Source organism: Indicator indicator, chromosome Z (genome assembly GCF_027791375.1).
Source record: "Indicator indicator isolate 239-I01 chromosome Z, UM_Iind_1.1, whole genome shotgun sequence".
Classification (NCBI taxonomy): domain Eukaryota; kingdom Metazoa; phylum Chordata; class Aves; order Piciformes; family Indicatoridae; genus Indicator; species Indicator indicator.
Window position 1 is genome coordinate 22,738,604 of NC_072053.1, and position 15,294 is coordinate 22,753,897.

Here is a 15,294-nt window from a genome sequence, read left to right on the forward strand (position 1 = left end):
TTTAGCCACACAATAGATAAATTAATTCTGTGTCCTAGAGCTTACAAAGTATATCTTTCTGGGCTTGTGCCATGACAAGTCCTGGAGCTACAAAACAGATTCACAATACATTCTGTTGTCTCCACGCTCCCTGTAGAGAGGCAAGGATCATAAAACCATAAAACCAAAAACTATTTGAGTAAATAAGTATGATAGTGACTGAGAAAACGCACAAATCACATTATATAAGGCCTTGTTAATGCCAAGGACATACAGGTAGCTTTGTCAGAGGACAAAATACAAAATTTAGGCCTTCAAGCATCCTAAACAACCATGAGACCATACTGCATGAAATCTGACAGCACCACAAGGTTCAGGAAAAAAGTGAAGATCAAATGGCAAGACCAAGTTGCAAAGCAATGAGAGTGTAATACTCCTACTGAGAAGAGAAATTCTACTAAGGTCAGAGCTTCCTTCTGAAAAACTAGCAGCAGTATCTTTTAGTATGCTTTATTAACATAGTTCATTAAGGCTTTAAATTGGCAAAAAACTACACACCTTATTAGCCCTCCAATCCTGAGGCTTTAACCTCCACAAGTAATATGCTGACTGTCTTACATCTACTGGAAAAAGAGCTGCTTGATTGTTCATTTCCCTAAACAGTTCATCGCTGTCAGTCTAACTCTCTTGTGCAATTATTTGAGCCTTCCAGTTACTGTAACAGCAATTTTTGCTTTCAGAAGGCTTCCCCTTCCTCTTAAAGACTGAAATTCATTTTGCAATTCTGTTTGTTTTATTTATAAATATTTAATTTTCATTTGCCTCCTTAAAATTTGTTCTGAGTGGATAGTAACATGAATTTATTATGAAGTGTATTTATCCTTCTGTACCTCATTAGTGCTCAAGAGTTCTCTTGCCTCTACTAGGCATTCTGCTAAACAAACTTATGGAGGCCAAATTCAAGCACATGAAGGAAATGAAGCATAAATTTAGGATGCAGTTCTTATTTTCTGCCCCTCTGAAATCTTCCTCAAAACCACATTGAGGAATGGCATCAATGCCGGTGATCTGAACACAGGAGACATGATCTGAATTAGTTTTGACTCCCCGGTTCCCTATACAAATTGCATCAACATTATTTCCAGGAATAACCCAAAGTGGCAGTTTTAAGGGTTATGAGGACACACCCAACATTAAAAAAAAAAGGTGAAAAAAGTCAGCCTTTCAAATGAAACAAGAAACTCTGACTCGTGTCTTGTAGTTTTTATCCAATATTAATTGATATTAGCTATTATGCAATATCACTTTACATTAAGTTTAATCACTGTTCACATTTCTCTGAGACATTAACACATCTGAATGAATCAGACACTTCAAATAAGATTTGAAGCTGAGAAAAATAAAATCCCTAACATACAGCTTGTCAGTGAGAGAAGAACTGACAAAGAAATAATGGAACTTTTAACCCATCTGCGCATCTCATGATGACAGTGCCTGATGACATTTTCAACATGCCTTCAATTCAACCACAGTTAGCAAATATTCTAATAACATAAATATCCTAAAAGCACCACCCAGGAACATCAGAGCATTATTTCAATCCTGTTTTGACAAAGGTGCATGACTACAGTTTCATAAAAACTGGTCATAATTGATGGAATTTTATTTGTCATTTTAAAACCTTTATGATGCAACTTTCTTGGCTGACTATCAGAAAACTCTCTGACTTCTTCCCTGCTAGGGGGAAATTAGAGAGAAGTTAGCAAATGGCAATGCCAAGCATATCTGCAAAAATTTTCCCCTAAGACCAGCATCATAACTACTTTATGTGTTATCAGTAAGATCACCAACGAATCGCATTTTCTCATCAGTATATTTTTTCTCACTTGGAGAGCATAAAAATGTAGAAGCAGTTAATTTAGTTTTGAATTATATCATAAATCACTGCAATAAGTACAGTAGCTGAACATATCATTCTGAATGGAAACCATACACAATACTTATATTGCGGGCTTAATGCAACACAGAAGAAAAGAAAGATGGAATAACACTGTAAATATTTAACAAAATCATTAAAAGAATAAGTGCTTTTTTACTCTGCACAAATAAAATATCTAGATAATGTATGTTGGAGCTCAAAGAAAATGCATTACACTCTTAAATCAGTAGGGAATCATATAGCCAAAACTACCTCTACTGGTGCTTTTGAATCTCATGATGATGCATTTTCTTTAAAATGGACTGATATTAATATCTGTGTGTACTTCAGATAAAACAAGTAGTATTTTGAAAAGTTCATGCTGGTCTGCTGAAACAGACAGTGCAGTTCTCTCTTCAGTAAAGTACCCATTAATCTGCCATGCTGTGATATTTCAGACATCTAAACAGGTTTCTGTCTACTCTTATAATGGACTTTAAACCAGGTTTTATAGTTTATAAAAGATTAGGTATTGCTCTAACACATTCTCTTCTTATTCCCAGACAAAACACAATGCTTAGGATGGCCAGCAATGTCCTACAATAACAGACATACTTTTTCAAAATACTATTCACTACAGATGCTTCTGGCATTTAAGTTTCCTTATTAGGAACTAGCCCAAAACCTGATGTCTACGACAACAGCTTTTGTAAGAACAATTTCTACATACTGAAAACTTACAGAAGTCACATATTTTATTACAGAAATGACTGGGATTACACTACTAAGAGAGTCTTAACACTATTTATTCACAAAACCTTACAACAATAAATGCAAATGACCATAACCAGTTTAGTCTTCTTGACTACGTATGGATTCTGATAAAAAAAAGTAGCTTGCACGAAAGCGTTAACTATAACATGTTAACATGTTAACTACAACACAATTTTTGAGATTGAAGTAACTGCTGTATGTTTAGTACAGTACAACTAAAATCATATCATATTACAACTTGAAAATGTAATTCAGTTATCACAACAGTTCCCTCTAAAATAGTAGTTAAAAAAATAAAACAGTAAAGTTATTTTATTTTCTTGATCGTCATAATTATTATTAAACAAATAGAAAATCCTATAATCTGCAAAGTTCCCAAATGCTGGAAGAGTTCCTATCACTGATAAAAATGTGACTGGTACAAATAATTTCTACTGGTTTAAATTGCATTCATTTGTATAACATACTGGATGAGCACCTAATGTCTTAAAAGGTGACTACCAATTATTATGCAGTAAAGTAATCAACAAAAACTAGAATAATAATTCAGATAAAGTAGATTGCTAAGGTTCTGTGGGAAACAAAAAGGAAGCACAAAAAACGTTGATTCTATCACAGAATCACAGAATGTTAGGGGTTGAAAAATCACCTAGTCCAACCCCCCTGCCAGAGCAGGATCACCTACAGTAGTCCACACAGGAACTCATCCAGGTGGGTTTTGAATGTCTCCAGAGAAGGAGACTCCACAACCTCTCTGGGTAGCCTGTTCCAGTGTTCTGTCACCCTCACAATGAAGCAGCTTTTCCTTATGTTCACATGGAACCTCCTATGCTCTCTCTTGCACCCATTGCTCCTTGTCCTATCATTGGACACCACTGAGGAGAGCCTGGCTCCATCCTCCTGACACTTGCCCTTCACGTATTTATAAACATTAATGAAGCCACCCCTCAGCCTCCTCTTCTCCAGGCTAAAGAGACCCAGTTCTCTCAGATTTCCTCGTAGGAGAGATGTTCCACTCCCTTGATCATTTTTGTGGCTCTGTGCTGGTCTCTTTCACACAGTTCCCTGTCCTTCTTGAACTGAGGGGCCCAGACCTGGACACGATATTCAAGATGCAGCCTCGCCCGGGCAGAGTAGAGGGGGAGGAGCACCTCTCTTGACCTACTAACCACAACACCTTCTAATACACCCCAGAATGCCATTGGCCCTTTTGGCCATAAGGGCACACTGCTGGCTCATGGCCATCTTTCTGTCCAACAGGACCCTCGAGGTCCCTTTCCCCTACAATGCTCTCCAATAGATCAGACCCCAACCTATACTGGTTCTTTCCCAGGTGCAAGACTTGCCCTTGTTGTGTTGCATTAAATTTATCCCTGCCCAACTCTCCAGCCTGCCCAGGTATCGTTGCCATACATTAGCCAAGTTGGTTAATATGGTAGAAAGCACTCCAATAATGAAGTGATGAAAGCTTCAAACAACCTACAGAAACTATTATAAGAAAATAAGCTATGAACAGATACTTGATGTAGGGTATTTGAAGAAGCAATTTTAGACATGAGATCTAGAAAAAAGGAACTGAGAGATTCTCACAGGAGTAAGTGGCAACATACATGGAAATGGGAAGCCATGAAAACAGGAGATGTAAAGAGAAGGTTTGAGGGATGCATGCAACACAGAAAGATCAAAGCAGTGACAGTAGCACAAGAGATTACATGGAATTTAAAAAATACCTTATGTTATCAGCATTGGGATTCATGGTTAGATCTGTATAAGTACACTATAGGGAGGATTTAAGTACTTCATTTGGTGGTGAAGTTCCAAAATTAGATACTCAGGCATCAGCACAGTTACTTAACACTGAATATCAGCACACTCAGCTGCTATTGCTCAAGATAGCTGACAAGTCTAGTACCATCTTAATTTTAATCAGTTTCACTTCTGTTGGTATCTATGGATAGTTCCACATGTCTCTGCTGCCCTCAGCTATGACAACCTAATGAAGGACATCCCCAGAAAACTAGGCTGAAGATAGCAAGACTAATGATAAGCATTCCCTGGAGCTAGGGCTTAAAACCTGTATCTCTTTACTCCAAGCTGTGTGAGCTAATCCAGGAACTGATCTTCTTTTGCACTTCCAATTATTATTTAATTATTCAATGCAAGGCAAAACACCTTCAAAAGGAGACATCACAACCATCCCACCTCAGAGTATTTTATAGCCAGGATACTTTCCTGGAAGATAAGAGACACTGATTAGAGCTCCCTCAGGCAGAGGAAGGAACCAAATGCAAGCCTGCTGCTTTTTTAACTGCTGAGCTAATGCATAGCATGCATTGGGAGTGGCAGGCAAAGAACAGAACAGTAGGAGTTTTTGCACTGAGAAGGCTATATGGCTAATTTCAGAAAAGGAATCCTGCGATGAAGGAGATTATGGTATCCCAGTTCCAGACAACGACACCGCTTAAGGCACTCTCCTCTCTGAAGTTCTTTTCAAGATATCTCCCAAGCAGCTCTCCGTTCAGCTTGTTAGGTTTTGCATGTAACTTTCACAGGAGCTGCCCAAGCAGCTCACCTTAATTTACTAACCCCAAGTATCTAGGTACCACAAAGCTAAAGGCTGCAGCAACTTGTGTGCTTCTTTGTGAGTGTGGTGCTCAGCAAATTAGAGAAGAAATCAAGAAGTAAAGTGTCACTGCCAGTGCAGGGAAATATATTGATGACTTGGGCAGCAGAACAATTCTGGGTGGGCACCAGGCAACAGAGTTAAAAGCAAGCAGCCCAGATTGCAAGCACTTACTCTAACTGGACAGGAAGTCACAAGGAGATGGAGAAATCCTTTTGGATACATGGTAAAGTTTAGACGAAAAGCAGTGTACCTACAAAACAAGATCTCTTCAATTCAACTTCTCCAAATGCTTCCGTTGTGTTCCTTTATTCCATCAAATCTTAGCATCAAACCTCCCACAATTTGTATGCCACACTAGCTGTCTTCCTGAAAGCTACCATCTTTCCACAGCCTTACAGATAATATCCCTTCTGTCATCACACTAATAAAATTAATATGATTAACCATTAATCATTAAAATAAAACATTCTATGTGTATATCTCTCTCTCAACACACATAAAATTATTTTAGATTATTTGTAACACAGACTAATTTCCCCTAATTAGGGATATGGGATCAGATTCTCAGTTGTGATATGAATCAGTACATTTCTAAGAAACTATCTGATTTACATCACATGTGTATGTCGCTTCTTTAGTTAATATGCATCAGGACATTATGCAGGAATGCTTTCTACATAGCATACCTATCCATGAACTGAGTGATACATCACATACATTCCTTCCAGATCTGAGATGTCAGAGATGGTGTCCCACAACAGTACTATACTTGCACCTGTTCAGGTAGGTGTGGCTGAAGCATTACTGCAATAAGCGTATTACAGATATACATGCAGGAAGAAAGGTGGCATAAACCTCAGAGATTTCAACAGGCCATTATTATTCAACAAGACACACTAGTCTCTTGTGTTGTTTTCCTTTTTCTTTCTCGTCAACATGCCTCAAGGAATCTCGCATAGCACAGAAATACTTGGAACAAAACTTGATACGTCCTGAGCTATAATTTTTCTGAGAACCACTCAGTCATTTCCAGGGTTAGACAACTCATGTCATGCATGTAAAAGTCATTTTTTCTAAGAAAGGATGGGAAGCACACAGGCACTTCATTTACCATACTAAAGCAAACTCCTAAAATGTGATCCTTCACATGACATGATGGCAGCTTCTCCTCCTCAGATTAAATAACGACTGCAGTCACTCCACTTCCTAAATCCAACTCAAAGTTCTTAAATAAGTCTTCAAACTGAAATAAATAATAATAATTTAAAAAGATAATAACACCACCACCAAAAACCACTCTGAGGCACTCTAGAGACACTACAGAGCACTCAAGCTTTTTATCCTAAGCAACTAGGAAAGAATCACGTAAAGTTCCTTGAAAATGTTCAGACCTCAGTAATCAACAACCTTTCTAAAGTTAATACCAGGCTCAGCAGCACCGCACAAGATATCACAAGCCTGTAGGATCACAGGTAATTACTCATACTCAATGCGATTTGAGCTTTCATCACAATATCAAAACTGTTACAGCTGCATACGGTAGCTGTAGCAACCGAATGTTTAGTCAAGAATACTTAGATTCTATCTCACGTCTCATCTGAAATGTGCGCACATGCAAAATTCAGCTACAATTTAGTGATAATACATACTGAAATTATATAGAAAAGAGCAGCAAGAATGCCAGTGTACATAAACCAAGGTTTATCTTGTGGAAAATTACAATTTCTGTTGACTTGTGGAAGTTCAGTCTGTTGCAATCAAAAGGCGTGTTTGCAAATCTTACATTTATAATTACACAAACATTCCCCCACCCTTAATGTCAAACACACTGAATGCCTTTCCAGCAGTGAGAGGCCTTCCAGCTGGTGAAGAAAACAGAATCATGAGCTCAATTTGTTTATTATTTGAAACTATTATCTATCTACATTTCTAAAGAGAATGGATTTAATTTTTGTCAGTCTGCTACTCTACCACAGCCAGATGCTATAATAATGGATAGGATATATAAATGCTAGATGCATAAATGAAGATTCACTTACAAACTGCTCCAAAATATTACTAAGCTAATGTATACCTTTAATAAATGGTGAGCTGCTTATTGTGGAATGCAGTGGTTCAAAGTTTACTTACATCTATTTATAGTATACTAATTGCCACCATACACATTATCCATCCGTGACAAGGCTACATTCTGAATTAGCCAGATGTTATCCCTTTGCAAACTGCTCACCAGCGAACAGTATGAAGTTCAAAATAAATACATCAATCAACTCTAAAGGGGCCTTTCTCTTCCAGACAAAGGTATTTCCACCTTGGAAGTCAACAGTGTCAACCGAGATTGCAATGGAGTGTCAAGTAACAATTGTGGTAGTAACCAGACCACTTTGCCTCAGTGTTCACTGGCTAGGGCTCTAACTGCACCTCCCAGGCTCCAGGAAACAAAGGTAGGAAGTGGGAAAAGGAAGATTTGCCCACTATAAGTGAAGATCTGGTTCAAGACCATCTAAAGAACACAAAGCTGCACAAGTCCATGGAGCCTAATGACGTCCATCCATGGGTCCTGAACGAACTGACAGATTAAGCTGCTAAACCACTCTCTGTAATATTTAAAAAGTCGTGGTGATCTGGTGAAGTCCCTGCTGACTGGAAAAGGGGAAATATAATGCCCCATCTTCAAAACGGGAAAAAAGGAACACCCCAGAAACTATAGGCCAGTCAGTCTCCCCTCTGTGCCCTGCAAGACCATGGAACAGATCCTCCTGAAAACTTTGCTTAGGCATATGGAAAATGAAGAAGAGGCAATTGGAGGTTAACAGCATGGCTTCACCAAGAGCAAATCATGCCTGGTGATCTTGGTGGCCTTCTGTGATGGAGTTACAGCACCAGCAGATATGGGAAAAATAACCAATGTCACCTACTTGGACTTGTGTAAAGCATTTGACACTGTCCTGCGTGACATCCTGGTCACCAAATGGGAAAATTATGGACTTGAGGGATGGAACACTTGCTGGGTAAGGAGTTGGCTTCAGGAATGTCAGCTGATGAAAAACTCAACATGAGACAGCAATGTACACTTGCAGCCAAGAAGGCAAACTGTCCTAGACTACATCAAAAGAAGCGTAACCAGCAGGACAAGGGAAATGATTCTCTGCTTTTACTCTGATCTCGTGAGACCTCACCTGGAGTCTTGTGTCTAGTTATGTGGCCCCAGCATAAGGACATGGAACTGCTGGAGCAGGTCCAGAGGAGGGCCATGAAGATACACTGGAGCACTGGAACACCTCTCCGAGGGGACAGGCTATAAGACTTAGGGCTCTGGGGGGCCCTTATAGAGGCCTTCCAGTAGCTGAAAGGGGGCTACAAGAAAGCCAGGAAGGTAGTTTTCACAAGATAAAATAGATGGAGGCTTGAGGAAGGCAGACTGGATATCAGAAAGAAATTGTTAACAGCGAGGGTGGTGAGGTTGCCCAGGGAGGTTGTGGATGCCCCCTCCCTGGCGATGTTCAGTGCCAGGTTGGACGAGGCCTTGAGTAATTTGACCTAGTGGAGGGTGTCCCTGCCATAGGCAGGGGCTTGCAACTAGATTATCTTTAAGACTCCTTCCAATCCAAACCATTCTATTAATCTATAACCCTTTGTGTGACTTTGGAAAAGCCGTCATGGGTTCCTCCACCTTCTTTTATACGATGGTGTTTAAACAACAGCTATCTTGGACAGCTATTCAGGTCTGGAATCATCCCGCGTTAGTACGATTACTAACCAAAGCGCCTGCCCTAGGAGATTAATTGCTTAGGTTTCCTGTATAATTGGTGGAGAACATCATAAATCTTCTACTGGTCCATATAAAAGCACTTCTGTATTCCTCTGATCATTAGAATATGGGGTTAGAAATGGAATCAATTATACCTGTATTGCTCCATAGTGAAGAACTTAGATACATTAACCATCCCTGATACAATCTGAGGGTTCTTTTCTGATAAACAAAAAAAAAAAATTAATCTGTTATTTCTGAAAGAAAATTCAAAACTAGAATACTTCCTGGCCTACCTGGCTGAGGCATATTTTAAAATAAATTTTAAAAAATCATGAGGACATGAAATGCTGCTTCAAATTGAACAAAATCTGAGTTACAGGGCTTCATTGAACCATGGCAGCAGAAGAGCTGCAGATCTGCACATCCCTTCTGTTATTCTTTAAAAGATTCAATGATCACATCAAGAGTGCTTCTGCTGCTCTTCGTGACTGACAGCTGCAGAAGCTTACTGGCAGGACTGGTCCCTAATGACTTGATTTAAAATAATAGATCTCAGAAAGAGTATACCCCTAGTCTCCAAAGACTATGAGTAGAGGATGTAGGTGAGTACTATCATGACAATCCACAAACATCTAGTCTCCTTAACGTCAACTGCTGTTGTGGTGCATACAGTGGCAGCAAAAATGGTGCTAGATACCACCACCAGCAGAACCACTCCCAACTTTGTACCAGGCTTTAAGCAGTTTGTGTCTCACCACACCACAGCTTCCCTAAAAAGGTAAACTAAGGTACAACTGCATCACTTCAGGTCTCAGAGTTTTTAAGCTGAATACTCTTGCTCTTCAACTGGAACAATTCTATGCATCCAGAATGTTTCGTGTTGAATCTATTGTACTAGGTAACAAATGAAAATAAATTAGCTTTTAATTGTCAGGCTGTTAATATGACTCTTCTCAGCATAAGCAAACTGCAGTAATTCTTAAAGAGCAAATGAAGTGCTTGGTAGCAGGACAGAAACTAATCTATTGCTGGATTTGGCTGACTTTTCCAGTTCCAGCCTAAGAACATGCCGTAGCCTAACAGTATGTTTCAGCAGCTGTTAATCTGATAAGGTCAGTCTGTTGAAGCTAATTTTTATTGCTCTATCTCAAATAAAAGGAAATGGGAATCATTAAGTTACGTTCCCTGATCATCCCTTGAACACACCTAGCTTGCTAGAGGATAAAGTACCCTCTACTGGAACAACAGAGAATTTACAGGCAAGAACACTTCCTTTAAAAACTTTGTGCACTTCTTCTTATGAGCATTCAGTTGCAAATACAGTTTGTCACTTGTTGCAGGCTTGCTAAAGCTTAGGTTTATTCCACAGATTTTGCAGCTAGTGTCCTCTTAGTAAAAGATAACTGACTCGTCTAATGCATTAATCATTTCCACAAAATCAGCCTTTTTTTTCAGTGACCTTCAGGGTTTTTTCTATGAAGCAAGCTGCAGTTTTAAAGAGGGCTTGTTTGCTTGTATTATTTTTCTTGGTCTTGGAATCTTTCAGAATGCAACACTTAGTGTGATATAATTCATTCTGTACAAGATTTGATTACGTATGTTAGTTACATAGCCTACAAAAACTTTCTGAATAATTGCAATTGCAAGCATTTATAAAAAGGAAAAATCTTTCCCAAAGAGCTCAGCCTCAGCATTTATTAGGAGAATACTTCCACCATGTAATGAAAGAGCCATTGCATTGCACTAGTAATAGTTCATTCATCGTGACAGCTGGAAATGCTTTCAAGCCCAGCCCCACAGTGGGCAGGATGGTACAAGAAGAAAGCTTCTATTAAGCTTTCAGCTGATCATAATTCACGTCTAGCCTTAAATCACATGCTCAGGCCAGCCTTCACGCTGCAAAGGCAGCATAAAGCCTCAGCATATCCAAAGAAGATTCTGCCCTCTTTCCAAAGATGGTTCAGGTGCTCTTCACAGAAGAAAACTAATTTTATCTCCAAAATTACTGACATATCTTCCAATGGTGCTTCACCAGGATGGAAAGAGAAAACACAATTTGTACAGAGGTAGGATATATTGCAGGGAAATTTTAGTTTATTTTACAAGGAGGTGTTGAATAAAAAACAAAGCCAAGTATGACAACAAAGAAAGGAATGCTACAAAACAATATAATGAGTTAAGCCACTTGCAGGACTGTTAATCCAGCTGCAAAAAATCACAGGTCCACAGATTTCATCACAGGTGTCTTCAGTATGCAGCTTTTAACACATGATAGAAGTTTCAACTAACCGAGCTGCACAGCTTCAGTTCTTTCTCCAAAGCTACCTAATATGGCTGCTTAAAACCCTCCCAGGCCCCATTGTCACAGTTCAAGAGAAAACAAGAAACAAGAGAAATCTTGCTACTTTGTTGACATTTCCAGCACACAGATACCATCACAATCAGTATCCTTGGAAAGAGTGTTCAGTCTTCACATCTCCCACAGACAGCTAGGCTCAAATAGGACCTGCCAGATAACTACATCCTGTGCAATGCTCATCTGTTTCTGCTTCCACCACAGCTGCCGATTACCTTACCTTGTCACAACAAGATGAATCACTACATGCAGCCAACTACAGAAAGCTAAAACAATACCAAAACAATTACTAACATTTAAGTATATTCCAAAGTTCCCTGTATATGTCCTAAAAAGACAGCTTACTTCACTGAAGGCGCCACAGTTGTGCCCAAGAGGAATTTCATCCACATTTTTTCTGCACAGGGTGACAGGTAATTATTGGTGCTGGCCTCTAAAAGGCAAGTAAGAATTGCCAGATTAAAAAAAAAAAAAAAAGAAAGAAAAAAGAGAAAAAAAATTTAAAAAAAAAGAAAAAAATTTATAAACAATGGTTGAGGAACCTAATCTAATCTATACTACTTCAAAGAAATTGGAAAAAATAAATTGAAAGTTAATGCAGGCTTCATAACTGCTAAAATAGAACTACATACTGCTGCAGTGACAAATGTTACTGCAGAGGAAAAAGTCATTCAGTGTACTATAAAGTTTAACAGCATCACTTAAACAGGAAAAGAAACCCCCAACTTCAGTAGCATGATTGACTAATACGGAACACATGACTGCAGACTAAATTATAGAGCTGTGTTTTTTGGCAGGACAGTGTCCTGATGGAGTGCAGAGGTGCCTTGCATGCCAGCACACCATCAGATCCCCTGGCAGTGACAGTGTGCAGCCCTCTCCTAGGGAGTCATGCAGCAAGAAAGGCCAGTGTAGGGTGGACAGACATGACACTGCTGTCACTCCCCACAGAATTCCCCCACCCAAGGAAATCCCCCACTCATCAAGATGTTCTAGGAGATACAATGGAAATGTGCCAGAAGTGCTAGCAATATTGCTAGTCATACTAGTAATAGCTAGAACTCCTAAAATAAGTTTAATGCTGTTACTATCTGAGATTATTTCATATGAAAATATGCAGGTCAGAAAATATTAGATGTTTTTAACCTACTTACAATGCTATTGCTATCCAAATTATATTACAGAATTCCCCAGTTCCCTATAAACTTTTTTTTAATATACTCCTTGCATTATTTTTTTCTTTTCTAATGATTAAAGAAAAACTATTATGTAACATTTGGTTCAGCCTCTTTCCATTGTGTATTAATGATTTTAATGTGGCATACAGACAGCATTTAGTCTAATGGCTGTTATTTTCCTCACAAACTTTATGCGCCAAAAGTGTGGCAGGTGAACAAAAATCAAACAAAAATGGCATCAAGAAGGTTTCCCCATACCCGTATTTCCCACGAGGAAAGGAAAAGGGTTGGCAAACTGTTAAGTATCTCAAGAATGTTGCTGGACTTCAGGTATTTAATAGGAGTTTCACATTTTTCAGACTTGCAGTATCTTAAGAGCAGCCTAAAGTTTCCAAAATTGGCTGTATACCCACTTTTACTGCCTGCTGAATATGTAGATCCTCATGAAGTGGAGCTCACAGAAGCACCTCCAGAAAAACACCCATCAATTCACATGCCTGCATGGGCATTTTGATGTTAAAATCAGTTACGTATAGCAGGGAGACCTCTGTGTAGTTTATTTGTCTATATTCCAGCTGATCCTGAGCAACACAGGTAAGGTTTTGGAACTATTAGATGACTAAAGCAGCTTTATAAGGGTTATCACATGGCAGCTGAGAAACACTGAATAAATACTAGCCTTTTACCACACCACAAAAGAAAAAAAATAAAATCAGTAATTTTAACTGAAATCTTTCAGCATGCTAAAAATATGATCATAGTTACACGGTTCAACTCATCAAGCTACAGTAGTTGACTCATGTATTTCAAAATTAATCCTCTAAAAATTAAAACATTGAAATCAGAGTTTACTCTCAGTCAAGTTTATCCTAATAACTTTCAGTGTCCACGTTTCCTAATACAGGTTTGCTTAAAAATGAACATTCTTATCACTCCAAGGCTTTCATTTTTCCTTTGTGATAATTTTGACATCTCAGCTAAAGGATTTCCACACAAAAAGTTCTTTGGTGGTTACTAAGTGCTACACTACTATGACAGCATGACTACTCATATTTCAAGTGGAATTTCTTCAGTTTTTCAGTTCTACTTTCTAAAAGTACCTTTTTTGCTCTGAAAACTAAGGCTTCTGTGTCATTATGCTTTTCATCCTGCCTAGAAGTTCCAGATATCAGAACCAGATACCCAGATATCCAGATATATATTAGTTTAAAGGGAAAATCCCAGAAGTTACTGGTTTCTTTTTAGTAACTCTAAAAGTTTTACACAATAGGTAGATACAGTAAATTTATGTGCAATCTATCCCACAATCCTGTGACCATTTTCCATTATATTAAAGAACTAACACTATTTCACAAAAATTGGCTCTCTATCCTTTCAATCAAAACTGTACTTTTGTTGTTCCTTCATTGATTTTCCTGTCTTACCTGCATTTTTAATTTTTTTTTAGATGTGTCCATTATAAAACAGATATTATTGAACATAAATAGCACTTATAGATTCACATATACACACATATACATACATGTATACATAACCACAGAAGAGCCTGCACACCCTCTGCTATGGATTGATGTTTCTGAAGACATAGAGTCAGTGATGAGATGGTCAAAACACCCACTAAGACTTGATCAGCAGTTAAGAAAAAAACTTGAAACAAAAGGCAGCAACAAAGAAACACAAGTCATTTCCTCTGCCTTTAGTCATTAAATACTTTTTGCAGAGCTTCAGGGAAGCAAGAAAATTTTTTTTTCCCATAGTAGTAATCACTGCTGTACCTGTGTTAACATAATCCCATATTATGGCTTCTAATACCAGGCAAGACTATTGAGAAATAATGGGCAATTACACTGCCTGAATTCAGAGCTAGCTCTGTACCCGGGTCAGTGCTCCTGGAACAGTTAGAAAACTGTTTAAAAGTGAGGAAAAAAACATTTGTGCTGTGCTTTCTTTTGAAAGTATTTTGAAGCACTTATGATGTGCTTCTGACAATTAGGCAAACCTCATTGAGCAACTTCTACTCCCACATCTAGCTTTGTGCTTGTGGCAGAGTAATTTTCCAGTTTTGTAAAACATAAAGACCTGTCAATGCAAGCAAAACATTTTAAGATGCTCTGCTTATTCTCTCTGTGCAGACTAGATCATCACCACTACTAAGGTTCCTTTATCTTAAGTGTTATTTCAAAACCAAAAAAACTTTCTAGAACTGAATTTTAGTTTTCAAAGCAGTTCAATAACAACACTAAAAAGCCAATCAAATCCAAGAACAAACAATAACTTTTTCTCTTCAGGTCAGTTCACACAGCATTGAAAACTGAAACTCGTTTTTGTCTTTCCCACAGTACACACTTGCCATCTCTCATGTATTTTGTTCTGTCAGGACTCTTCCTGTCAGTATATCATGATGTTATTCTGACTTTACCACATGCTATTAAGTCCACAGCCATCACTTTCACAGGCTTAAAAAAAAAAAAAAAAAAGAGGAATATAGCAAGACGTTAAAACATCAGACTTTCACAGTACCTCTTCCCTGTGGGTCAGAGAAGAGGTTCTTGTAAGGATATAAATGTCATGCTACAGGGCACAGATTTTGTGTAGCATCTAATGTACAAGAAAGAGTGTTAGTCTAGCTGGATCTGGCTGTCTAGTATGAAGGTATGAAGCTTCAGTACCTGACCCAGCAGCATCAGCACAGATCACCAAGACATTCCA